Consider the following 27,950-nt stretch of genomic DNA (forward strand, 5'->3'; position numbering starts at 1 on the left):
CAACTCCTGCTCCAAACCCCGGTAATACCTTCCTTCAGAGCATAATACAATGAAGAGCACAGATATTAAGCGAACCTTCCTCACAAAGAGGGAGGGCTGCATTAAAAACAAATAACTCAGCCCTTCATTTTACCACAGATGAAAAGTTTTACGTCTTCTTGGGCAAACGGGTGTGGGCCTGACCTTTTGGGTCCTCCAATCCGCCCAGCGCTGTAGGCTTGCTGGCAGCCTGGGCTCCGCACCCCCCCACCCTGCTGAGGGGTCTGCAAAGGCCGTGGGCGGGGGGAACCCTGGTGATTTCCCAGGAGGGAGACAAGCAACACCCATCCTGCCCTTGTGGTTGCCTCCTCCCCAACCCGAGACCCCAGCTCAGTGGATTAGCATCATCTGAATGTAACATAGGAGCACATGGCAGAGGTCGTGACCCTGTCTTCCCCCCTCTGAGTGTAACCGACCTGATGCCAACTCTGACCTTTGGAAATTTATTTTTTTTCTTTTTTTTTTTTTATAAATTTTTATTTATTTATGATAGTCACACAGAGAGAGAGAGAGAGAGAGAGAGAGGCAAAGACACAGGCAGAGGGAGAAGCAGGCTCCATGCACCACGAGCCCGACGTGGGATTCGATCCCGAGTCTTCAGGATCGCGCCCTGGGCCAAAGGCAGGCGCCAAACCATTGCACCACCCAGGGATCCCTGACCTTTGGAAATTTAAAGCACCTTTCAAATGCTTCCCTCCGTCCACTTGTCTTGTCCAGAGATATTTCTGATCCCTCCCTGGGGCCATTTTCTCTGAACTGGTTTCTCTTTCTTCACTTTCCACTCCAGGGTCCACCTCTGGTCTTCCAGAATTATTTCCTAACAACAACTTTCCTTCCTTTCTTTCTTTCTTTCTTTCTTTCTTTCTTTCTTTCTTTCTTTCTTTCTTTCTTTCCGTCTTTCTTCTTTTTCTTTTCTTCTCATCCCTTTATCGGTAATTAGAGTAGCATCATTGTCATCTCATATTCAACTACATACCTTCAGCAAAAATACACACACACATACACTCATAGGAGAGACAGAGCAATTTGAAATGCCCAGGCAAGGAGTCTATGGCTCAGGGTGCATGATGGACAACAACACAAGCCTGCTGTTTCCTCAGGAGGACTTGGCTCCCTATGGCTGGCTGTCCCTGGTCAAACGCCTCATCACAATATGAAACTGCTATTCATGATGTGATGACCGCCTTGAGGCTCAGCCCAGTGACTCCCACCTAACCTGGAGTTCACTTCCTTATGTAATTCCCTCTTCTTGAGTTTGGGCTGGATCTAGGGGCCAACTAGTAATGCCCGGAATATGGCAAAAGTGATGGGCTTTGCCTCCAAGAACAGTTTGCAAAGAGATTGTGGTATTGGTCTAGTGTGATGGCACTTGCTTATGGTTGTAAGCAGTCCCCTGGAGAGGCCCACGTGGCAAGGAGGCAAGCACATCTCTAGTCAATAGCCAGAGAGGAGCCGAGGCCTCAGGTCAGAAGTCCTGTGAGGAACTGAGTCCTGACAATCGTGGGAGTGAGCATACGGCAGATCCCCTGACCAGAGCCTTCAGAAGAGACCACAGGCCCAGCCAACATCTTGGCCGCAACTGTATGAGAGGCCTAGAGCCAGCCAGACCATGCCCGGATCCCTAACCCCTCAAAAACTGAGATAGTGATTATCACTGTTTTTAACCACTACATCTTGGGGTAGCTTGTTACAAGGCAATAGATAACTAGTACACAAGAGAACTGGCAATTCTATGGATTTTCAAGAGTAATTGCCTGGGAACAAATTCAGGTTGTACCACTTAGTAGCTGTGTGAACGTGGAGAAGCTACTATGCCTCTCTGTCCCTCAGTTTTCTCATCTAGTGTATGGGTATGGTGGGTCTCCCCTTGACGGGTCTGTCGAAAGCATTAAATGAGATACTACTCTTCAGATGCTTCGGGCTGTGCCTGCTGGATACAGAGAAATACTCAACGGATGTTTGCTTTTATTGTCTGATTGTGTTTATACGAAATATCCAGAATAGGCAAATCTTTAGACACGGAAAGTAGATGAGTGGATGCCTGGGGTGGGGGTGAGAGGGCAATTGGGGTGACTGCCAAGGGGCGTGGGGTTTCTTGTCGAGATGATGGAAACGTTCTAGAGCTGACTTTGGTAATGGCTGCGTGACTGCGGATGCACAAAAACCACAGAATCATGCACTTTCAATGGGTGACTTTGTGGTACGTGGATTATATCTCAGTAAAGATGTTAAATTGAGAAAGAAAAGAGTAACTGTAATGGTACATGACTTTTGCCCAATCCCAAGTGTGTGGGTTGGGATCTTTCTGTGGCTCCCATGGAACCTTCTCCTATGGTTCCCCATATACAAGCACTCTGCACTATTGCCAAGCTCATGAGTTCAAAGTGACCCAAATACTCAGCTTTCCTGTCCACCTGCCATCTCCTGTCTCTGAGAGCCTTCCGTACCCCTTGTCCTCCTCCCAAGCCCCCATCCGTCATTCTGAGTTCTGCTCTGGAGACTCACCTGAGTAGCCCTTGCATCCGGGTGGCACTGCCAAGGCAGCCAGGCCTCATGGCCTCCCCATAACTCAGAGTTGAGTGGAAATGCCTGTGCCCTGCCTCCCCACTGCAGTCACATCCCTCAGGGAAACTAGAGTCCCTGGCTCAGTAAGTCAGGTATAAAGAGCAGCCTGCAAATGCGGTGAAACGAGATGTTTTCGAGCAACCAAAGTGATATTTTGACCTGGTCTTAGGAACTCTCTTTAGTTTCAGCTGGTTTTTTAATCAAGTGATGTGTTAGTGATGGCCAATGGCTGGTTTCATCTTACCATTGTCAGGTTACTCTTGCTGCATGACAAACTCCTCCAAAACCCCGTGGCTTAATGCCGCAGCTGTTTACTGTTGTAGGGTGGCCTGGGGATCAGCAGATCTAAGGTGGACATGGCTGATCCAGCTGGATTTGCTCATCACCTGTGAACAGGCTCCCTCGTGCATCTGTGGGTCAGCTGGGGGCTCCACTCGACTCTAGGCTGAGCTGAAGATGTAGGACTCCGCATCTGTCAATGTCCCTTGGGGCCTCAAGGCCCAGCCCAGATATGTGCTTCTTGTGGTAGCAGCACAAGCACCACAGTGGGAGCTCTCAGGGCCTCTGGAGATCTGTGTGCTCCCACTTCTGTCTTGGTCTTTGGACTAAAGCAAGTCACACATGGCCCCAAGCTCAAGAGGCAGGGAAGTCACCACTGCCTTGTTCGTGAAAGTGATCTCCGTGGCGAAGAGTGTAGATGCAGGTGGAGGTGAATGTCTGAGACGTGAACTCACACTGCTCTTCCCTGCTCTGCTCTGCACAGAGCAAGCCCCACTGCCAGGATCCCTTGCCTTCCTGCTTCTAGGCTGGCATTGGCCATGGAAGGGAGAATGTCCCCTTACTCGGCCTGTGGAGGCTTTTCTGGAAATGACTGCATCTCCTTTGGACATCCCTCTTGCCATGTTGCCAGCTATCACCAGGACCCCTCTCCCCATGGTCTGGTCCCCAGATGAAGGCCCTGGATCCTGGGCCCTCCTATGGCCCTTCAGCCCCTGGGATGTGAGCAGCTCCTGCAGGACTAGTCTCTGCTTTGCCTCATTACTAATGCAACAATTCCCTCTATTCAGTTCTCTCTATTTAGCGGACTAGAGTTTTCCTGGCCAGATCCCAACTTACACAGTGTTCTGCAGACACCCTACCCTTCTTCGATCTCTGTGGGATACGATCTGTATTGGTTTGGGTCAGGGCTGTGCAGGCGGAGAGAGACCTGAGGATGTGTATTGAATAGAGCACTTGATAAAGAAAAAGTCACACTGGTCTTTCCTTTCTTGGGAGCATGAATTTTTGAAAACAGTAAAATAAACATGGATGAAGTACCTCACTCTTTAGTTAAATATTCTATGACTTTAGACTCTTCAGGACCCATGACCCTGAGTGCAGGGCTGTGCCCTTGGCCTGCTGCCACTTTGCTGCCTTCCTGGGCAGCATGGAAACATGAGCAAGTGTCTGCTCACTGGGTGGGGGAGAGGAGCCGCTCGGTGTGGGGTGGTGAAGAGTCTGGACAGTGTGAAATGGAGCTTCCACATCCAAAATTTATCTGCATGGAATGATGCTTCTCATCACTTTGTTACAATTGAATTGTCATTTTTCTATGAAAAAAAAGCAAAGCAAAGCCAACAAGATTTCTAGTTTGGAAGAGGGAAGAGGGCTTCTTTGCTGTGAAATGCCCGCTCGGAATGGAGGCATGGTTGTGTAGATTGTTAGCTCGCCTGGTGTGCGTTCCTAGCACTAATAAAACTTAATTTAAAATAGTAAACTCACTGCCTTCTTGTGACATATATATGGGCATTACATAATTATAGAACAAATGGCTTTTCTAGAGAGGTCATGAGAGCCAATGATTTAGTACACACACTGTTGAAGACGCGCAACACTTTCCACTCCTCATTAAAATCCGACAATCTACACAAATCATCCTGCAGTGGAGGCAGGCACCCCTTCCCTCTACTGCCGATTATCAGAGCAGCCAGGAAGGCTCCAGCTTCATCTGTTTGACAGATAAGGGAATCTGTCGGACGGGCTTGTACTGTGACAGACAGAGGCAATATCTCGAGCTACAGGAGTGCACAGTCATTTCAGCCTTTATAAAGCCACGTCTTGGGAAGCTAAAGGCTTCAGGCCCCAAAAGATGCGTGAGGACTATTTACTCATCACCTGTAGTCCGTACAGCAATTTTCATTAAGAGTCAAGTAGTGTTTCGAGTCCTTTCAAGACACTTTTCTTTTTGTTTCTATTTTCCTATTTCTGTGGTTTCATCCATCCCACTCTTTGTCGGAAAAGACTGTCCCATATCGCTACCACTCCCAACGGGCTTTCCTTCTAAGCGCAAGTGCTTGTGTTAGATGACTTTTATGGTGTTAAGACCAACTAGTCCTGTTGCATCTCTTGCCTGTGATGATCAGAACAACTTAGTAGAAAATTCTCTGTGGATTTTCCCAGGGAAAGGGTAATAGCCCAGAGTTCTTCCTAAGGCTCAAAGCCTTATCTATGACCACCCCTGTTACCTGCCACTGAAGATCCCACTGGCCCTTTTCTATCTACATCCAACTTTTATAGTTCTCAGAGGGGGGAGTTGCTATAAATCACCTTGTCTATCATTCCTGGACATGGATTTCCATCTTAATTTTTGTTAGAATGAGTCATTTCCCCTTTCCTCGAGTTACCACAGCTGTTTTTGAACATTTATTTTTCACACAAATTGCAGATCTATTGAATTCTTTAAAAAGAGTGATTGCAAAAGTCATGGAATAGTCTACTGGCCTGGAGACTAGCGTTGTCTTTTCTGTAATTATTTTGCTGTCTGATTCTGTATTTTATTTGTCTGTGTCATGAGGTTATGTCAAAGGCATAGCCACCCTCATGCTGTAGATATGCTTTCCCTGACATCCACGGGAGACTTCCTGTCTCCAATAATTTAGATGTTGTATGGTAGAAGAATGACTTTTGCACATGCGCCGGTTCCTGGCTATCTTGTGAGCTCCTCAAGGACAAGGACCAGTGCATGTGTCTTTGCAGCATCACCGTCTTACACCATTGTCACAAGAGAACAGGTACTTTCAGCACTGTGCTGGGGCAGGCTTGGACTGGCTCCCAAGAGAGGACCCTACACATCTTTCCCCAACTCTGTGCGCAGTGATGTCCGTGTTGCTTGGTCGAAACGGAACATGTTGGGAACATTTACATAACAAAAGTTGACCAACCCCACAAACACATCGTTTTTGTTTTCCAGGAGACAATCTACCCACACAGCATTGGCTTGCTTCTTACACATTTTCCAAGTGGCTAAGGACACAGAGCATTTATCTCAAGATGTTGAGGCAAGCTTTTCTGTACAGGGTTATTTTAAGGAATCGCTTCTCCCAGGTAGCAAGGAGGGCACGGTACCTAACTGTGCAGGTGGAGAACTGCAGGTGGATAGGACCGCGGCAGGCACCAGGTCACAGACCTGCAGAACCATGTCTCACCTGACACTTAGCTAGGCTGGAAGGGAAAGGAGACTGCAGGGTGCCTCTGTGAGTGCTGTTCTGAAGTGATTCCCAGGGCACTGAGGAGAGTCCTCCATGCTAGGCATGTATTGGTTTCACACGTGTGTCTAGAACGGCGCTTGCTTCTCATTCTCTGGCGTTAACTGGTAATGATTCGCATCCACTCTTCTCCAAACAAGTGTTGGATTGAGTGACTGAGTCTAAATTAAGATATTAACTACTGCCCGTATCAGGATCTTCAAGAAACTCTATCTTTCACGCTTCAAGGAAGTGTTGATTAAAGATTTATTAAGGTCATATTAAAAGAAAGATGGAGGCAATTCTGGGGGCCTTGCCACACTCATGAATTACTCCTCTCTTTATGCAACTTAATTCTGTATAAATTTCATGGTAAGACAAGGTGTATTCTCCTAGGACTATCACCCAATCTGTGTGAGGTTTCTCAGGAAGAGAAAGAGTTAACGAGCCTCCACAAATCTTGGCATCTCACTGGGGATTATCTTTTTTTGTCCTTATTTATAAATTTATTTTTTATTGGTGTCCAATTTGCCAACATACAGAATAACACCCGGTGCTCATCCCATCGAGTGCCCCCCTCAGTGCCCGTCACCCAGTCACCCCCACCCCCCGCCCACCTCCCCTTCCACCACCCCTAGTTCGTTTCCCAGAGTTAGGAGTCTCTCATGTTCTGTCTCCCTCTCTGATATCACTGGGGATTATCTTGATCATAGAAACCTTTCAGGCCAATATGTTGAAAGTAAAATTATGTTTTGTTGATGTCTCACATTTCAGAGATCGGTTTATTTGGGGGGAGCTATTAGAAAACAATGACTCCTAGGCAAGACTATCTTTTGGCATGAGAAACATTTAGGTGTTTTCCTGGTATCTTTAGGAGTAGAAATAAAAATGCAGTCCAGTGGGTGATTCCATACGGTCATCTCGGCAAAAAGAAGTTATAAGAGATAAGAGGTGAAATTGACAGCCTCATCCATGTTATTAATATTCTAAAAATATAAAAATATATAAAATTCCAACAGTGGGAGCCAAATGCAGAAAAAAATGCCTCTCAGTTCAACCTGAAGGAAAACATTTGAGAGGAGGTAGGTTTAATGAGTCTGAAGCCCCAGGCTTAATTCCCACAGTCCTGTGGATCAACTCCAAAATGATCAATATATTTTATTCAATCTCATATGGTGTCTGGTCTTGTCTGTGAGATGTGGGATGGGTTAATTGACAAGCTGATCAGCTGTCTAGCTGTTTCCCCTAATTGTTTTATCAAGGAACTAATATGCTTTCTGGCTGCTGCCACCATGTTCCTGCTGTAAGTGTGATGAGCTCTGACAGCGGATTCCAGGCAAATATTTCAGTCCAAAGTCCCTCACCCTTTGTAACTGCAAGGCAATCGGTTCTATTACTGGGGGTGTCACTTGCTTGGACATTTCTGAATCTGGACCACAAGGAGCAGTATGATGAATGATGTAGTCTAGAGGCTTCCGTAAGGATCTGGCCGAGGGGTGATCTTCATGGCAAAGCAATCCTCCAGCTTCCTTTTGGTTTCTTGGCACGAGGGGCAAGCTCTCTGAACGACTGTGAGGCTCTGAGATTTAGGCCTGCCGTCTCCTGGTGGCCACTGGAACCGCTCACCTGACCCAGGTGTAGACGAAGCCTTGAGAATGGGCTGAGCTCCAAAAGGAGTGCGACCTCAGGTGCCAGCTCCCGAGGCCCCGGCCGGCGTGCGGCACAGGGTCCTGGCCACCACAGGGTCGTGGCCTCCTGTTGGCCCAGCCTCACATGTGGCTGCTGTAGTACGGGGCCTGGGGAGACTGATTCTCTGGTCCACAAATAGGTCGAAGTCGGGAGGCGAGGGAGAGACGGGTTCACAGGCACAGGCGTATACACATTTCTATTTAATAAACATTTTGATAGTGCTGGTCCGGTGCACGCCCTGCCCGCAGCGCTTTACAGATAGTAACTCCTTTAACGCCCCGTGACAAAGCCGTCTCTGAAGTGGGTGATCCTGCGATCATCCTATTTTACAGGTGAGGGAAGTGGGCATCCACGCCGGTGCTCTGCATTACTAGACCGTGCCCTCCTCACGGGGGTCACCAGGCCACACGTGATGGGTGGCCTCCCCGGAGGAGCCGGGGGCTCTCCTTGTCTGCAGTCGTCCTGCTCAGGGTTCCCCACAGGAGAGCGTCAGACGAGGATCCAGGTGGAAGTGTCCCAGCGACGGGAGGTGACTGGGCCAGAGGGTCCAGCAGGGACGCCTCTGAGCCCGCATGGATGGTGCAGCCAGGAGCCCCCAGGCCCGCAGAGGCGCTGGAAGCAGAGGGGGTGCTGGAGCCCACATCCTCTGCCCTCACACCTTCACCTTCTTCTTTGGGACAGAGTCTTCACTGGCACCCACGGCTCCCTGTCTGTCGCTGAGAGCAGGCCCGGAGGCAGAGAGCCCCGAGGGCCTCCTCTGCAGGTGGAGAGGAGGGGCCTGAGCGCCTTGTGCACAGAGGGGGGGGCGGTGAGGACACGCTGTGCTCCCTCCGGTGGCATCGCCCCCACGCTCGAGTGTCCAGGTGGTGCCCTCACCTGCAGCCCAGACTGCGCCGGGGACCACGTGGAGGGTTGAGACACCGCACTGGGAGTCGTGGGGGGACCTGGGTTGTGCGGGAGGAGAAATGCACAGACGGAATAATGACCCGGGGTTCCAGAAAGACCTCGGCGGGGTGGCAGGAGGGCAGGGTGGTGTGCGTGCGTCCAACGGGAGTGGCGCCGGTAGAGCCCGGCCTCCTGGGTTCTCTGGATGTTCCGTCTGGACTCTGGCACTTGGGGGGCTCAGGGGACCTGAGGAGGGGGGGTCACCTGCAGCTGGGCAGGCCTGATGATGTCAGAGCAGAGCTACAGGACCGCGAATGGGAGAGACCCCTCCTTGCTCTCAGGAGCCGGCACGAGGAGAGGGAGCTGGCGGTGATCCCTGACAGGTGATGTACTGAGGATCCCCAGGGAGCCCCGGCCCTACGTGTGTCAGAGCACTTGGATTCCCCCTCCACCTCACATGCTCTTACCCCCATGTTCTCTTCAAGTGGCCCAGAGCGAGACGAGGGGAGCCCCGGGTCTCCCAGGGGCCCACCGTGCGCCCCTCCCCGGACTCTCTCCAGTTTCTGTCCTCCTGCTTGGTTTCTCCAGGCAGCAGGAATAGGGGAATGAAAAGCCTTTTAAAAAAGAGCAAGCAGAGGGCACTCATAAACAGGATGAAAGAGGCACAGAAAGGGGGAATGTTTCTTTTGAAAGCAGTTATGCAAGTACCATTACGGCGCTAGGACTTTTAAAAATAGACCAGATCAAACATGCATTTGTTTTCTGAAGAATCAGGGACTTCAGCGAGATAAAAGCTGCTGTCTCCTCGGCAGACTACCTCCCACCGCCCTGTGCCTTTTGCCTGCACACCAGCACACCGGGGGCTCAGTTTACCGATGGAAACTGTAGCTTAAAATCTGCCAAACAAATCAAGTATCATTTTCCTATGTAAATAAAATGATGGTGATGAATTATTCAGGAGCCGGGCCCGGTCATTTGCATGCATTCATCATGTACACAGATGTATAATACAGTATGTCTCTCTCAAGATGTTTTCTAATATTTATGAAAACAATTCATAAAATTAAATCCCATTAGTTCTAGATTAGCACTTGACATTCGTCAGACTAATGACTCTTGTTGCTAGAGGGGATACCCAGAGTTTCAATAACCACTTAATGGCTTCTTGTTCTTCTGATGACTGCTCGGCAGAATTATCCCTACTTTTCCCTAACAGAGATGGCTTGGTTCCTATCAAAGTATATTTTTATCTAGCATGTAACTCAAACTTCCCATTTCTGGTGGAAGCTGATTCTTTGTTCAGTTTCATATTTAAAAACAATCGTGTCAGATCAAGTTTCCCAGAAGACGTCGATAGACGTAATCATGGCCATTTATCAACTATTGGATTTTTCTACTTCCCCAGATCACCGTCAGCTTTGAATGTACAATGTGATACTGTCGTCAGTGCTGATCTGATTACCTGGCTCGGTGGAGTCGAAGCCTATGCTTTGATGAGTACGTCGGTCGGTGTGTCATCATGAGTTCCACTTGGCTGGTGTCACATCACCTACTCGAGAGGATTTCTAAGGAGCCTTTTTCACTTGCATCTTTTAATTCCTTATGCTCACCCTCAATCCGATAGATGTTCTGTATTGTTAAGAGGCTCAGATGCCTCTGATGTGATGCCTCTTGAATACTGTAGGAGAAGCAGAGCTCAAAGTAAAGACTGCAAATCTTAGGGTATCTTCAAGGCTAAAAAATACGTGGCCTTAAGGTCACCACCTCCGGGACTTTGTTGTAATGGCAAACTGATGTATCAGCATCAGACCGCGTTCCTGCCAGACCAGGTGATGATGCCAAAGGGATGGTCTCCATCCAAGAGTCTTTGTCTCCAAAGTACCCTGGTGTCTGAAGTGTCATCAGCAGAGATCAATTTCTTTAGGTTGCAAGTTCTCCTGCTCATGACTTGTTTTTAAGCATAGAATCCACAGATGGGTATGTTTCAACGTGGTCACCCTTACGATGCGTGCCATGCTGTGGCAGATGCTGTTGTTTGGAGGACAAGCTCATGTGTCACAGCATGTGACAAGTGAAGCCCTGGAGGAGATTCTGCAGAGTAGGACTAAGTCCAAAGGGCCCTCGCCCACCAAGAGGGCGAGGGGAGGAAGCAGAGCCTGCCAGGGACACAGGTCAGTGGAACGGGAGGAACGAAGGGTCCCAGCACAGAGGCCACAGCAGGGCTGGGGGCATGTCTGTAAGAGATGGTCATCGGCATCCAGAGGGAATGAGGAGAAGTAGCACCGGGCCACACACCACAGCAAACAGATGTTCAAGGGACCGAGGTGGGACTGGCAGGGGGAAGATGGCCTTTAGGGGACAGCTGAGTGCAGCTTGATGCTTTACAACAAGGCAAGGAACCAGGAGAGCTGAGTGGGGTAGGCAGACAGGGAGAGAGGGAGCACGGGGCCGAGCAGAGTGTCACCAGGTGGGCTTTGGGGAAAGACGACTCCGAGGCCATCACTGTGCAGGACGCTTATTGGGAGGGCCCTCAGTGGACCCCACGGGCCCCATCAGGGTTCACTTTTGAGCATGAATGGCTTGGCCTTCGAATTCTATCTTCTGATACTCATTGGTGTGGCCACTGCTAAGGACGAGCAGGTCACGGGGGCTGAGGCAGGCTTGGGGGTTCGGAGATCTGCAGGTTGTCTACTGACCACCCTCCCGGCCGCTGGGCAGCGAGCCCTCCTTGCAGGGGGGCCTGGGTGGCTCATCCCCGAGTCGGCCACACTGAGAACCTTGCCTGTGGGCCCTTCGGGCTCTGTTGTGTGAAAGGGTCCCCTCCTGCCTTCCGGGGTGTTTTTGTCAATTCCCAGGAAACTGTACACCCCCCGAGGGCAGGGGCAGTAGCTCCCCTCCATGCCACGTATTTTCCACAGTGCCCGGTGTGTTGCTGGGCACACAAGCCATAGAGGCCGAGGGTGCCATGGCAGCCAGGCAGGGGACCCACGGGGGCAGCACACACGGACACGAGAGGAGCTTTCGTGCGTGTGTATTTCCGGGGTGCCCTGTTGGGATCACGGTCTAAACTGAGCACCAGCGCGGTTCTGACATAGGCACTGTTTATCATCAGATTCTGGAAAAGGCCGAGAATGCAGGCCTTCTGGCACGCTGGTTCTACCCCGAAGAGCGAAGTCTTCAAAAGGCCAGAAACCGAGCCCTTGTGCACCATCGGGGCTGGAAGCTGGACCGGCCACCTCCGTTCCCAATCATCTTTGTCACCACGGAGACCCATCAATCTGCCCCAGAGGCCCCTCTTCCTGGGGCGCTGGCCGCTGACTCCGGGTGCCACAGGGCCCGTTCATCACGTCTCCAATAGGAGAAAGGCCCTGATGAAATATTTATTGAATTTTAAGTGCTGCACATCTCTTATAAAGTAGTACACTTTTCATTACGTTTTCCACTTGTGTATTTTTGTGTTTCTGGAGACTGGCAATTGTTAACGATCACAGGATTTTTTTTGCCTGGTGTATCTTCTCCCTCCAGGCTTCTTCATTATAACCTTCTCATATTAATCAGGTTTTGAAGAAGTATTAACAAAATCCACCTATTGGAGGAAAAAATGGAACTTTTGAGACAACTAGATAAACTAGCCTAGAGGGTGTCGGAGGCCATGCTCCCTCCGTGCTTCCCCGTTCCTTCCTGGTGAGTTTAATCAGATTGTGGTGTCAGGTTCAAGCCTTTCATGTGTTCACAAACGACCCTGTGCTTCTCTATCGACCGTGCACGTTGCAGGGTCCGCCCCACTCCTTTCTGTGGTCTCCTCTGAAATGTGGTCCCTCTCCTCGTGGTCCCGGTGAGAGCCGGCCAGGGAGAGCAGCTCCCTGTGGCTGAGTGTGGCCAGGAAGGGGGTCACTGCTTCTTCGGGGTTGCAAGCAGGTGCACGCACAGCGGGCAGCAGGTCGTGGCAGACGAGAGGCCCCTGGGGGTCTCCTGGTGTGCTCTGTGATGCACCCGGTTGGTCTGGCAAAGGCTGTGCCTGGAGGCTGGGGGCCCTGGGCAGTGGTTTTCAGGGGAGCTCTGGGGGAAGCTTTCCTGCCATTTGTGCCTCTGGCCCATCTGATGGCCTCTGTGTACTTGGGTCACTTTGCGCGATGTGATTCTGTTTTCCTGGTCAAACCCTGGCTGTGAGCGCTCGTGTGGGCAGAGAGGTATGGTTTAAATGGGCTGGGGTATTCTCAAGGTGGGAGGAGCACTGCATTGTGCGGAGGAGCCCTGCACAGGGCAGAGGAGCATCACACAGCGCGGAGGAGCATTGCATGGAGCAGCCCTTCACGGCATGGAGTCGCCCTCCACAGAGCAGCCCTGCACTGCACGGGGGATCATTGCACAGAGCAGCCCTGTATGGCGCGGAGGAGCCCTGCACGGAGCAGCTCTGCACGGTGGAGAGGAGCATTGCACGGAGCAGCCCTTCACGGCATGGAGCAGCCCTACATCGTGCAGAGGAGCATTGCATGGAGCAGTCCTGCACGGTGGGGAGGAGCATTGCACGGAGGAGCCTTGCACGGTGGGGAGGAGCATTGCACGGAGGAGCCCTGCACAGCCCAGAGGAGCATTGCACAGAGCAGTCCTTCACAGCACCGAGTAGCCCTGCACGGAGCAGCCCTGCACAGTGGGGAAGAGCAGCCCATGGTGCGGAGTAGCCCTGATCGGAGGAGCCCTGCACAGCATGGAGGAGCCCTGCATGGCCCAGATCATCTTCTGGGCCCCACTGGCCATCTGGCAGAACCAAAGTCAGAGGCCAGCCCGGCACCCGCATACCCTGCCCCCGGCCCGTGGGCACCCAGGCCCTTCCTGGGCTTGCAGGGGGTGAGGCAGAGCGGCTCAGTGGTGGACACGGCCAGACTGCGTGTCCTCACCTGGAGGCGGGAGTCACCTCTCCCTTCGGTCTGATTGAGGGCAGCGTTGGTAATCTGCTACGGAGGTTGCAAAATATCAGGCTGTTTTGTTTGTTTTGTTTTGTTTATAGCGGTGTTAAAAAAAAATCACACTTCTTCCCAAGATAGAGAAACCGCGAACAGAAAGCCCTCGGCGCGCAGCGCAGCTGCCGTGCGCCCACCCTCTGCCCCGGCCCCTGCACGAACCACCCTATTAATTACGACGCCTTCCCAACGTGCTCACCTGCCCCCGGTTGCGTGCCGTTTAGGTCATGGGGGGTGCGGCTCCCTTCTTGGTGACTAAGAACATTTGATGTCAAAACAAGAGTCTGTTACTGTTTTCCTTGTGAGCATTGACGCTACGGATGTGGGGACGGTGTCAGGGGTGTGAACCGTGGGGCGTGTGGCGAGCACCCCCTGTCCTGCGCATCCCCTTGCCCCGTTCCACACGGAGGCCGGAGAAGTTGCTAACCTGCCAACTGCAGTCGTGGTCCCCAAAAGGCGGTGCTGAGGCAGGTGCTGGAGCTGTGGCTCTGAGTGGAAATGTGGGTGCCCCCTCCGCCGGCCCGCGGGGCAGTCCTCGTGTGGACCCCAGCCCTGTCCCCTCTCTCCCGCTGTCCCCCCTTCTTTACCTCTCCCTGTTTCTCCTCCTTCCTCCCTTGTCTCATGGAGTGGTGGGGGCTCCCCGAGGCAGACATCGGTAGTGCTCATGGCTCCACACTCTCACCTGCGCAGGTGAGGTGCACTTGACCTCCAGACCAGGACCCGTCGCCTTGAGCTCCTCTTTCTGCCTGACCGATGACCAATGTGTGGTTCGGTCACTTGGAGAAGGCAGCTGCTTTCCCTGATGAGCTGTGCTGCTTCCCATGAGTCTTGGGCAACCCAGAGCATCGGGGAAACGGTCCCCTCTTGAGTCACACCTGTGTCCATCGTGGGAGCAGTCCTGGTCCTGGCCGGCGTGGCCCTACAGTGCTTTTGCTTTGGGGCCAGGCTTGGGCAGGGAAGAGGGCATCTGTCCTCTGGTGGCCCCTTCCCAGCGCCTCCAGGGACCCAGTTCCCCGTAGCGTGGACCTCCCCCACCTGAAGCCTGAGTATCCTCAGGTCGGAACCCCCCACCCCTCTGCAGGCACCTCCTTCAGGGAAGCTTGGATCTCTCTTGCCCCAGGCCCTGTCGTGCGTGGACCTTCTCGGCCCAGCTGGATCTGTTAACTCCCCCCAAGTGGGCCAAAGCTTCGCTGTGGCCATAAATACACAGCGGGGAGAGTAGGCTGGGCCTGGCCGGCAGAGAATAACTGCAGACAGGTCCCGGGCTGGAGGCTCTGTTCGGTCCCCTCGGCATGAATTCATGCATCCTTCTGGAAACGCCCCGCAGTTTGGTAGATCACGGAGGGCAGGCGAGCCACAGGAGACCGCCTGAGGCAGAGTTGGCATCTGACGCAGCGGGCGGCGGGCGGACGAGCGGGCTGGGCAGCACTGGGCCTTGCCTCGCCCGGGGACCAGGTGACAGGGCCCTGCCTCCCGAGCCACACAGTTCCAGGGGTTGCCATGGCGACCCTCCCCTCTCCAGCCAGCCGGGGAAGAGAAAGGAGCTGCAGAGAGCAGCGGAGCTGGAGCAGGCCCGCAGGAGTGTTTGTCCTCTGGGGGCGGGGGGGGGGGGGTGCTCGTCTGGGGCCCCTTGGGCATAGGAACAGGACGGAGCCAGGACAGAGCCAGCCCCGGGGGTGAGGAGGCTCTCCTGAGGGCAGACAGTGATCGAAGTGTTAACATCCTCCGTCAACAAGAAGTGAGACCTGAACTTCCCTCCACCCTTGGAGCAATCTGGAAGAGCGGAGTCCCCGAGGGACACTCGGCCACGCTCTCTGGCTTGGCGTGTGACAGGACCTGCCACAGGCGGAGCAGAGGAAGCAGGGCCACCAGGCTGGGGCTGGGGCTGGGGCTGGGGCTGGGGCTGGGGCACAGGCCGGGCAAGCAGCCCACACCCTTCCTTTCTTTTCCTCTGCAGCCCCCGCGCCGAGGGGAGCCGGGCAGGCCCGTGCCCTGCAGCCTCCTCTCTTCAGTGCACATGGGGGCACGGACACTGCGCCCAGGGCCTCCTGCCAATGCAGGCAGCAGAGACTGGCCACGGGGGATCCAGAGACGGAGAAAGAAGGACGGGGCCTCAGCTCTGAGTCAGGCTGGGTGAGGCCAGGCCCATCTGGCCTCCTACTCTCCAGAGCCTTGGGCAGGTGAGTGAGACTAGCCAAGCCAGGTTTCCTTAATTGTTTTATGGACGTGATGATGGGAGACACTCCTGAGACATGGGAGGACTAAGCCAGAGTCCACTCTTAGGGGAGCTGGAAGCAGTAGCATTCCTTATGCAACCATTCTCCACTGCAGCATAAAGGGGCAAGAAGGCCCTGGGGATGAGGATAAGATGGGATGGGGTTGAGATGGGAAGGGAGGGAGGTGGGAAAGGGGATGTAATGGGAAGGGCTGGGGATGGGATGAGATGGGATGAGAGAGGAAGGCATGGGGATAAGATGGAATGGGATGGGATGGATAGGAATGGGGTAGAGTGTGAAGGGATGAGGCTGGGACAGGATAGGATGGGATGGGATGGGGGTATGGGATGGGTGTAAAGGGGTGGGGGTATGGGATGGGATGGGGGTATGGGATGGGATATAAAGGCATGAGGATGCGATGGGGGTGGGATAAGATGTGATGTGAAGGGATGGGGATGGGATGGGATGAGATGGGGTGGGATAGGATGGGATAGGGGTGGGATAGGATGTGATGTGAAGGGATGGGATGGGGTGGGGTGGGGTGGGACAGGATGGGGTGGGGTGGGATGGGATGGGATGGGATAGGGTGGCAGCCTGTGCATCTCAGCACCTGCCCCCACAACTAGCCATGAGCCACTGCTCTTCACTAGCAGACTCAGTATCTTCTGTTGTGTTTCCCGAGGTTAATCACAGGCTCTACCCACAAGGTGATAGCTATTGGATCGGCAGGGATGCTCTCTAATGGCATAATCGACCCTATTTGTAGCCAGCATGGTAATGCTGAGAAGCACTGGGAGCTTGTGCCTTAGTGCTCTGGAGAAGACATTTAGCGCGCCCTCAGAAACGATTTCTTCTCGGGTAGCACCTGATTTGCCATCAGGGTCAGACCAATTAGAAGATGCACCACCCACACCTGCATTGGTTCAGAACGGCGGCTCGTCTACCCCAGAGCAGCTACATTCTGAGCTCTGCAGGAGTGTTTCCGTTTTACTTCCCGAGTGGCCCATCCACCTGTGACCGCAAGGAAACATAAAGAGACGATCACTTCAAAGTTCCCACAGCTCTCGAAGGGGCACCCAGGGAACGTGGGAAGGTAGGGACCTGCTCCTTTCTGGGCCCCAGAGTCTACAGGGAGATCTGCCTCCAGCAGGTAACTACAGGAGCAGCATTTTAAAAAATATTTATTTTTTTTATATGTAAGATGGAATTATTTTACTATGGTTTTAGATTTACAGAGTGATTGAGCAGCCAGTACATAGAGCTCCACAGGCCCGCCCCACTCCCACACCCAGTGTCCCCTGTCCTTAATACCTTGCGTTAGTGTGGCCTGTTTGCTACAGCTGAGAACCGGTATCGATACCCTATTATCCACCGTCACCCATAGTTCACCCTAAGACTCACTCTGCAGGCCTTGTGTTCGACAAACGCGCGATGTCATAGACCCACCGTTACAGCTTTACCTACATTTACCTACATTCTCCTATGTCAACAATTGCTGTTCCAGAGCTGGGCGCGTGGCGAGGGCCCAGCCGCCAAGTCCACACTGACCAGAAAAGCCACCCCCCTGTCCCCAGGAGAGAAGAGGGAGTCAGCAGGACGGGGCTGCGTCTCTGTGACGTGGACTGGGGGCTTCCTCTCCGGGGTTGATTCCGACACGGGCCCTCCTTCCTCCCCCTCTGTATGACATTTTCCAGGCAGTGTCCCCGTGGGCCGCCCAGCGTGCGGCAGGCATTGACCATGCCCCGCTGTCAGGCCTTCTGAGCTGGCCCTTGGCCGCCTCTGCTCGTCTCTCCCTGGGCAGGATTCTGGGATGCCACCCACACTTCATGCCCTGGACCCTCAGAATCTCTTTGTTCTGTCCTCTGCCTCCCCTCTAAGCCCTCAGGCCCGAGACAGGCTTTTCCTCCTAAAACCACCCCTTGCTGAACCAGACCTAATGTCCAGAGTCTCCACAGGCTCAGAAATGTGTGCCGGGGGCCGTAGAGGCATTCTGGGAAAATGTCCCCAGACTCCAGGAGCCCGGGCATGCTCTCCCCTTCCCTGCAGGCTCTGCAGCCCATGCATGCTGTTCCAGAAACTTCCTAACCTCCTAGGAAGTGGAGGCAAGTCCTGCCTGCCTGCCTGCTACCGGGAGTCACCATGGGGCCAAACCACTCATGGGTGACCAGGAGCCCACGGGACCCTTCAGCCTCCCTAACTGAACGTCCTCCTGACCCTTGGGTGTCAACTGGGGCCTCACGAGCCCCACGACTGTGCCTTTCCCTCCTTGCCCTTGAGGACACAGGCACCATTCCTTGGTCACTGTGACCATCAGCTTTCTAGAAACAGGCCACAGCTGGGAGCTCCCTCTAGAGTCGTCATCACCATGCATCGATCCCTGGGCCGCCCGCCCACCCTCCCACCTTAGTGCCTCCTGCACAAATACAGACACACTATCCTTGGACTTGCCTTCCCTCTTCCCTGACCCTGCTTGAGGTCGGTGTTGACGCCACGGAGCCAAGCTGACCCCGGGCCCAGTGTGCGGGCGACACTCCGGAGGGCAGTAGAGGCAGCGGAGCCATTGCTGAGGGCTGCGTCCTGCGTGGGAAGCACAGCCACTACCGCCTGGGGAGCGACGTGATGTTCTTTAAGGATCCGAGTGGTGTGTGCGCAGAGGGGCTGGACCAGTGCGGAAGGGGCCACGTTATACTGAAGATGGCAGAGATGTAGCGATAAGGCTTTAAGGTGCCAACCCCGTACGCCGCCGTTCACTATCCTTGAGGTGTGGGTTCGTATCTCATGTCTACTGGACAGACGTCCTCAACCCCCAGGGAACCAGATGAAAGGGTGTGGGTACAAAGGAAGAGGATGCCCTCTCGCTCTCGCCGTCTCATACACACACACACTATGACACTGGTGAACCATGTTAACATTATACCCAGCGAAATACCACACACTCTATGATTTCATTGATGTGAAATGTCCAGAAAAAGCGTATCTATAGAGCCAGAAGTAGGTTAGTGGTTGCCTGGGGCTGGGGCTGAGGCTGGGGCTGGGGCTGAGGCTGGGAGCGGGGATCAGCTATCAATGTGCATGAGGGCTCTCGCTGGGGTGATGGAGATGTTCTAAAACTGGATCGTGAGGATGTTTGCACAACGTGGTAAATTTGCTAAAAATTATTGAAGCGTACGCTTAAAATGCTTGAATTTTATGGTGTGTTATTTATACCTCAATAAAGTTGTTTTTTAAAAAAAAGTCAGTGCGTGCGTGCAGTTCCATTGTATCTGCAGAGTGAGATTCCCTGCCTAGAAGACGAGGAAGAAAATGGAATCCACGGGACTGCAGACAGACAATGAGCTGCCTGGTGAGCGCTTGACATTGGACGTGTCTTCTTGCCTCACACCTGCCTTTCCTCCCAGAAGGGGCACATCCGAGGAACTGAAACGGGAGCAAGAGAGGGATGGATCTTCTGGAAATTTGTCCGAGCAATTACTGGGACAGCAATGGAGAGGGGGCGAGGGGAGGGGGCAGAGGAGGAGAGAAAGGAAGGAGCGAAGGAAGATGAGCTTTCGAAGGGAGGTAGGTGAAGATTTTTGTCTTTTTTTTTTTGATGAATCACATACATCATCCCGCCCACAAAAGTTCTGATAAACATCAACCAAGACAAGACTCAATAAAAGAACGCCTCAAAAAGGCCTTTCCACTGGGAGGTGTGGGCGGACTCCCCTTGCCCCTTGCGGGGCTGCTGATCCCCGCGGAGCAGGAGGGAGCTGGGATGTGTGCCTTAAGGACGCGGCCCAGTGGGAAGAGCCAGCCGGGCAGTGAACCCCCAGGGCAGGAGGGCAGCGCTGGCAGGGAGCCAGTGACTCTTGAATTTAAGGCCAAAGAGGGGGCTCAGGCATTCCTATCTCCCTTCCTTTGAGATGTGCGGGTAGCTCTAGTGGTTCACGCACACGTTCCTAACCGCTCCCAGGCAGGAGTTTGCAACTGGACCCAAAGCAGCCTCCAAGGGTGACTCCCATCTTGTGCTGGGACAGAGGGTGGCACCTGTGGGCCTCCCCGTGGGATCTGCACGCACGTACATCCCGCAGGCCTGGGCTGCGGCCGCCCTGTGGTCAGGGACGGGAACTCTGGCTCTGCCTCTCCTCCCTGGACTGGGATAATTCCTGCAACTGTGGACGGAGCTGTGAGGACGCAGATGTGGCCGGCCGGGCCGTGGCACCTGCAGACGCCTCCAGGCCTGACCGTGTGGCCAGAGCCTCAGCGGGGGGCCCCCAGGTGGCTGATGCCTCTGTTGCCCAGGGAGTCCCTCCCTCTCTGGTTCTGAACTTTGGGAGCATTGCCCCCGTCTTGACAACCGGTGCAAACGGAAGCCTTTTGCTTTTCCTCATGAATACGATCATCCACGGGCATTTATATTTTGTGTGTTTGTTGACCCGAGGAATGAGCATAAACCTAAGGCAGAAAGTAACATTACGTCCTCTTTTTTGTTGTCGTCCGCTCACTTGCTTTCATTACTTCATCCTGTCGGCGTGGTGGGCTCTGTCCGCATCGGTTTTGGCCTCATCCTGGAATCTGGAATTGAGCGTGTGTTTCCAGTGACTTTGCAGGAAGCTCGATGAGGAGCTGCACCCCAGCAAGATGCCTTCGTGGGCTACTGGCATCGCCCTAATGGGTGGAAAGAAAATCCATCTTGAAGGTGCAAACAATTATTTAAGCACAGGGTACAAATGCAGGGGTATTACTACCTGCTGCGCCTGAGTGTCAATGCAATCGATCGCTAACTGCTATCTTGCACCTGCTGAGCCAGCTCTGAAGAGAGGATCCCCCACCGCAGGCTCCAACAATAGCATTCACATGAAAGGCCTCTGAAGTTTTTTCTCCAACTAAATAACCGTTTGAAGCTAAATATGAGGCTTTAAATAGACACTTGAAAACTTTATTCTCTGGGGTAACTAACTTCACAATCGTAGGTTCTTCTCACACCCCCTCCCCCCGCAATTGATCGGATTCTTTTTTTTTTTTTCTAAGAGGATACTCACTTTTAAATGATATTCTCTTGACACAAGATGGTTTTGTTGTGCCCAAGATCGCGAATCCGAGAAACCGCCAAGGAGCCGACACCGATGCAATCACACGAGGGTTTATTTACAAGCTCGAGCCTGGGACCAAGTATACCCGATGCAGCGGAGCAGGGACTTGGACCCCGAGACTAAGAGGCTCAGCAACTTTATAGGGGCCAGTGGCCAATGGGATACGCAGAAAGTTGCACAGTCATGTGTGTCCTGGTCTTTGATTAGGGTGGGGCAGTGCCCTAAGTAATAAGCAGATCAGCACAAGGCGGGTGCAGCCCAAAATAGAGTCAGTCCTACTCTGCTTGTCCAGGGTTAGGGGATTTTGTACAATTTCCTGGGTCCCACATTCCTCCCTTTTTCAGAGGATCCTATGCAGGACCCAATCATGGGTCCAGGTTGCTCTCAGAGTGAGCCAGGGAAATGATAAAACCAGGATTCTCACCAACCTTGTTGCTGTTCTAGCTCTTATTTACAGTTAAGGCAGCACATAACCCCCCCTCCCCACCCTTTGTTGTAAGAAGACTAATTCTAATCCCCTTCTATTTTGAAGGACAACCTCGGACTAGGGAGTCTTGGAGGTGGGAAATAAGTGAGAACGGCGCAGTCTTAGCTTTAGGGGATTGTCCTTGTCTGGTTGGCTTTTTCATTCTGTAACAAAGTCCTTGAGAACGGTGCGTGGGTCAGCTGGCCAGACGTGGTCCGCTGAGCCGCATTTCCGGTTAGGGTGTGCCCTGGTCTTTGATTAGGGCGGGGCAGTGCCCTAAGTAATAAGCAGGTCAGCACAAGGGGGGTGCAGCCCATACTAGAGTCAGTCCTGCTCTGCTTGTCCAGGAGTATGGGATTTTGTTCAATTTCCTGGGTCCCACAGTTTCGGCCACGTAATCCCGCTACACTTATGTTGCAGCTGCTAGGAAAAGCCCAGCACGCACACAAAGACTTTTCCAGGCTGCCAGATGTGAGAGGGGATGTTTTTGAGGCCACCATGATTTGTACTGAGAATTTTCAATGCCCGTCACCCATGCCACGGGCCTCTGTCTCCGGCCTGCGCTGATTAAGAGTGGGCAGTGGGATGCCCAGCCCCATTTCTGTTCCAGGGACCTGCTCTCTTCCTTCAGAGGGTGAAGGGTTCAGAACACGCCTCCCCCAAAATGCGACACTGGCATATTTTAAGCCGAAGGCAGCTGAAGAATGTCAGACCCAGGGTGAGCGAGCACCCGGCGAACCCAAAGCCTCTCCTCCTTGGCAGTGGGCCTTGGAGGCAGGGCCTCGAGTCTAACACCGTTCCTTAGCAACTGCGGTTCTGGAGGATGTTTTTTTTTTTTTTTTTTTTTTACCCCCTTGAACTTCAGGTTATTGTTATATGGAAACAAATCAGTAGGTGCTTTGCTGTCAGGATCCAGGAAAGGACTTGGTGAGAAGACACTGGGTAGTTCCTTTCGCAGAGCAAGGACATGGGTTGCCACGCCAGTGCATACGGGAGGAATCGCCTCCCTGGGTCACCCTGGGGGCTGGTCCTCAGGATCACGGGTGGTCACCCACAATCCCAGCAGCAGGTTGTCTTTGGGAAAGAACCAGCCGGCCGCAGGCAGCCCTGGGGAGCCCGCTCAGCTCCAGGAGGGCTCCCTGGGTCTGGGCCCGTCCTCGCTCTCTGGCCACGCCTGCGGAAAGGCAGAGGAGTGAGTCTGGACTAGGCCTTGGCGGCTCTCTCACTGGAAGCCTAGGGCCCAGGAGATCCGGTCCCGCTGCTCCTGGGATCCTGCTCCTTGCCGGGGGCACGTGCAGTGGGGGGGTGTCCCGGGGGCCCTATGCCTGGTAACTCAGACGCTGATGCTTCGGGCTGCCTGCACCTGGCTCCTCTGCTTGCATTTGCAGCTCACCTGTGGAGGATGGCTCCTTGCAGAACAGAAGTGGTTGTGGCCTCGTGGGAGTGACCAGGGCGTCCTCCTATCCTCGCCATTGCAGAGCCGGCCACAGGCCGGGCAAGCACAGTGACCACAGGCCTATGCTGGGGAGGGCTGGTAGGCCCCCAGGTGAGTGCTGGACCTTTTTAATTTTTATGTTGATCCGCCAAGGGGTTTATAACTTCCTGACCAATTTGCCTTTCAGAACAATGAAAACACATGACATGAAGTCTCTTCCACGGCACAGCGATTGTAACGATCACCACGTGAGATAGTGGAGGTTATGTAGGCCAAGGGACGAGCTCAGAGAAAGGAGGCAAACTGGGACAGGAGCGTGGTGCCGTCCTTCGTGGGCGCTATTCAAGCAGCTGGTGCTGTGCGTCCCCGGTGGGTGTGTGACTGCCGTCCCCTGAACCTGCGGACTCTCCCGGAGAGCAAGGTGGGCCCGGAAGGAGCACAGCGGAGGCTGTTGGGCTGCGGGGGCCAGCCCACGCCCACCGCCCCCAACCCCTTCCACCACCGTGCTCCACACCCACACCCTGAGAACCCTCCTCCCAGCCCAGAGTGGAGTTCCTGGCTGCTGTGTCTTCCAAGCGGCCACTCAAGGGCGGCCATAACCTAACCCCGTGGATGAGCTTCTTCTCACTCCCATCTGATGCTCTCGGCCTGACCCTTCTCAGTCCCCGGCATGTGGAAGCCTGTCCGACTCCTTGTCCTGAGGCCGACCAGGTGGGCACGTCCACATTTCAGGTGATGGGGCCCCGGCAGCCCATCAGACGGGCCCCACTGTGAGACGTAGGTAGAGCAGATGTTCCCGCGTGAGTGGTGTCTCGGGAGAACCATCCTGGGGTAACTGGCCCTCCGGGGGACTCAGGCCGTGGCAGGTGCAATCGACCCCACACTCAGCCAGCACCTCCTCAGCACTCTGCCTTAAGAAAGACTCTCCTTGGGGCTCTCTTTGAGTCTGACATGATCCCCAAAGACACTGAGATCAAGCCCCGGATTGTCTTGGGTCTACTGACAAGGGATTCAAGTGACCTACGTTGGAGCCCCACCCAAGGTCAGAGTGCGATGTGATGCTTCCTACTCATGGCCCCATGAGATTAAACACATGGAATTAAAACAATTCCCTTGTGGGAATTCTTAATTGCCTTTCATGATTGGACCAGTATCTATTGAGCATCTACTTTTGGCCAGGATGCTGGGGTGGAGCGGGAGTGGGCTGACGCTGCAGGCCGGCTGCGGTCCCCAGCTACCTGCACGGTCAGGGTCGCAGCCCTCAGGCCGGGGGCGCAGAGCACGGCCCATTTTATGACCCACTTTGAAAAGAATCCCCAAGTTGTGCTTCTGCCTTAAAGCCATTTTAATGTATGCTCTACGTCTGATTTTCTTCAAATCTATATCCTCAGAGGAGGGAGAGGTGGAATGATCAGGAAATAGGACAGACATTTTTATCCTAAAAATGCCTCTACAAATACTTCCTGATGACTCCGTGCACAGGACCGTAGCTCGTAAGATGTGTAGGTCATACGCTCCTCCTTAAAAATAACGTGAATTATAGCCAGCGCGCCAGTTTACCCAAACAAATAGACCCGCAAAGTTGAACTGCAGTCGATTGTTCACAAATGAATACTGTATTGGAGAGAACCATCCGTCTCCACTTCCCTGAGACTCACTGATAAACCGTAAATCCATTAGGAGAGTCTTCCCTCTGCCATTTACAGCCGCGGATGTGCCGTGCGGGGGGACGGCGTTCCCGAGGACGTGATTCATGTGGGGTGTATCAGCAGGGGACAGCCGTCTTCAAGTTCCACTTTAATTTCCTTATGATCTCAGTAATATTTATTGTACAAACAAACAGAAACCTGTGCATATTTATGGGAAGTAGCGGAGCTTTTCCGATGAGCGGCTGCATAAATCCGCGCCCGCCGAAAGGAAGGAGACAGGCCGAGTCCGGCTAGGCAGGGATCTTAGATATAATTTTCAATTAAAATGGAGTCGAGCAGAGCAGGATTACGATCATTGCTCATTTTTACATCGACTCCAGCGGCAGGTAGGGGAGTTAAGCTCCCATTCACGGGCTCATCAGGATTTTTTTTGCCCAAAGACTCACCGGCACGTCCGTTTGGGGAATTTAAGGGAAGCGTGTCTTTGCCAGAGCCCTTTGTTTGCAGCGACTGTTGAGCACAGGAGGAGGCCTCCCCGGGAGCACGCGTGCAGGTTCTCCCGCCGGGGTTACGGCCCGATCCGCCCGCGAGGCCGCTTGGATGCTCTTCTGCAAAGCCAGGACGAGACCGCGGGACGGAGCCCGAGCGGAAGCTTCCCTCTGAAACTGGGCATGAAATGGAGATGACTGGCATCTTCCATCGGGTTAGTGATTCATCGCTCTCACGAACCCAGGGACACATTCGAGGCAAAATTCTCCTCCTTTGGGACGCCCGGGTGGCTCAGTGGTTGGGCATCTGCCTTCAGCCCGGGATGTGACCCTGGAGACCCAGGATCGAGTCCCACGTCGGGCTCCCTGCATGGAGCCTGCTTCTCCCTCTGCCTGTGTCTCTGCCTCTCTCTCTCTCTGTCTCTCATGAATAAATAAATAAAATCTTAAAAAAAAAAAATCTCCCTTTCTCCAGTTTCTCACCTGCAGCGGTGGCCAGTTGTGACGGCAGTTTCATGGGAGGCTCAGCTTCATGAGTGTGAGGGCAGCTCTGAGTGCCACGGAGCGGCCCCCATGAATGTGCCCCCCTTTGGGCTCTGTGGGGAGGCCTGGCAGGAAGGCTCAGTCACATAGGCCTGGGTTCGAATCCCAGTTTGGCCCCCCAGCAATGGTGCAACTGTGGGGAAAAAGGAGATCTGTAGCTCTAAGACCTGATTTTCCTGAGTTTTAAAGTGGAGGTGATCGCCATCTCTCCACCCCTTTCTGGGATTTGAGAGGTAAAATGGAAGTCAACTAAAAAAAAAAAAAAAAAAAAAAGGAAGTCAACTAAGTCACTCACAAATGGCCCAAGAGGTGGGGTTTGCTCCACATGTGTCCCCTGCCTGGCTCTGAGCTTCCAGGACACCCCCTGCTGTCTGAGCATCTCTGCTTCAGCTACAGAGACGGCAGAGATGAGCAGTGGGCCAGAGCAGGTGCACCGTGGGGGCCACGGGGGCACGGGCGTCCCAGGTGTGCAGAGGCATGTGTGTGCACGTGCAAGGCCTGTGTCAGGGAGGGGCCAGTGCAGCTGACGCAGCCTGGGACGAGGGTCTGGCCAAGCCCAGCGGGACCAGGTCCTGCCCCAGGGTGTGGACTAAGAATCTGTGCCCCCCCAAACTCATACATTGAGACATAGCCCCCAAGGTGATGGTGTTAGGAAGTGAGGCCTTTGGGGGGGATGAGGGTGGTGCCCATGATGGGGATCGGAGCCCTGAGAAGAGACCCCGAGAGCTCGGTGGCCCTTGCCGCCGCGGGGGAGGGTCACAGGAAGGGATGGCCCGGAGGAGGGGTCTCATCAGACGCCGAACCTCCCCGTGCCTGGATCTCCCGCCTCCCGCCTCCAGGATGGTGAGAAATCCACGTTGTTGGTGGGTCCTGTAGTCCGCGGTGGTTTGCCTACAGAGGCCTGAAGGGCCGAGGCAGCGGCTGGTTTACTAACCCCTCTGTGCCTCCCGGAGCCTCTGAGGGCCTGTGGCCCCTGGGATTCGGGTTTTCTGTCCTCTGCCCCTAACCCCCCCCGCATCCCTATAGTCCAACAGCTGCGAGGCTGGGAGTGTCCTGAAGGAGAGGCCTGAGTGGCCTTAGAGGGCACACAGTGGGCACTTAATAAAGATTCTCCACGGGCCTCTAAGTGCTGTTGGTGGCAAGACCTTGGGCCACCTCCTGCTGTCACCGGTGTGAGCAGACGTCCTGGTGACCAGGACGAAGCCAAGGTGCAGAGAAGAGGTGTCTTGGAGGAAACAGAGCCGATGGCGCAGCAGAAGGACCCAGAGGTTTGCCACGAACGAGGCACCGTGTGGACGGCATGTGGACGGGGTCCTGCATCCACGGGGCCGTCCCGCGGCAGGAGCCGCCGCCTCCTGGGGCCAGGGCAGCTCTGGGTCGCGGCTCCCAGGACGGCTCCGCATCCTGCGCCGAAGCCCTCACAAGGACGGCACTCGGGGCCTGCAGGGCTCCGTGGGACGCCGCCACCCCCACCCTGCGGCGATTGCGTGGACACCCGGGGTGAGGCCCCAGGGTCATTCTTCAGGCTCTAAAGATCATCCAAGTTCAGACCCCAGGGGAAAAGAGGAGGAGGAGTGTCTGCGGTGCCCTGAGCCACTGGCAGACTCAGAAGATGAGGGCTCAGTGGCCGAGCCCCATTTTTACCGGTGAAGGAGGGTTTATGGATAAAAAATCGCACACTAATAGGAACGGCTTCTGGGATCAAGTGAGGCCCGGAGTCCTGCGTCAGCCACGGGCACAGCGGGGGGCGGCGGGCTGTGGCCTCAGACGGGCAGCCCAAGTTGGGGGCCGTTTGCACTTGTTTGTTGTCACAGAAAAGCCCCTTTACTGTCTGCTTCTCACAGACGCACCCCTCGGCCTGTGAGCTCCTCCTTACAGCCCCCGGGAAGCGTAAGAAAGACCTCGGATGGTCCCCGAAGCTCTCGGTGACTCCGGTCTTCGGTGTCGGTAGCGCAGCAGGTCCTGAAAATGCCTCGGGTCATGAGCGGCCCGCCAGGCCTCCGCCCTCAGGACGCTACTGGGAGGCTCATGCCACCCACTGGTGCGGGCAGTCCCTGGAGCCTGTCCTCTTGGGCGTGGCAGGTGATGAAGGCGGCGGGGAGCCGATGCTTTCCTGAAGGTGTGGAAGCTGCCTCAGGACAGCTGTCCTCCTGTCCCTGGGCTGCGGGGACGGAGGCTTCCGGGCTGTCCGCAGGAGCAGGTGGGGCACGAGCATCCCTGCAGAGACCGTCTTCCTGGGCCACCCACTCTGGTTCGGGGTGAGGGGAGGCCCGCGCTTCTCCTTCCTCCCAGAAACGCAGGGCTGGGAGTGACGTCCTCTGGGTCATCCCAGACGGAGCCCGTGAGCCGCCTCAGGCGCCCCAGGCTTCATCTCAGGGCTTGGAGTAGAGCCTACTGGCCTCCTCATCCTACAGCCTGGCCACTTTCCCAGCGTGTTTC

General features: G+C 54.2%; 1 long non-coding RNA gene across 3 annotated transcripts in view; it reads left to right on the forward strand.

Moving 5' to 3' along the window:
• Positions 1–19,092, forward strand: part of LOC140595750 (uncharacterized) — a 291,467-nt gene extending 272,375 nt beyond the window's left edge. The window contains exons 3-4 of one of the 3 annotated variants that reach the window (XR_011997629.1): positions 15,600–15,822; positions 16,541–19,092. This is a non-coding gene — a long non-coding RNA (uncharacterized lncRNA). Of the gene's footprint in view, positions 1–15,045; positions 15,823–16,517 lie in introns of those variants that run through there. The other 2 variants (XR_011997628.1, XR_011997627.1) reach the window with 2 other exon arrangements.
• The last annotated feature ends 8,858 nt before the right edge of the window (positions 19,093–27,950 follow it).

This window comes from Vulpes vulpes, chromosome 15 (genome assembly GCF_048418805.1).
Source record: "Vulpes vulpes isolate BD-2025 chromosome 15, VulVul3, whole genome shotgun sequence".
NCBI lineage: Eukaryota > Metazoa > Chordata > Mammalia > Carnivora > Canidae > Vulpes > Vulpes vulpes.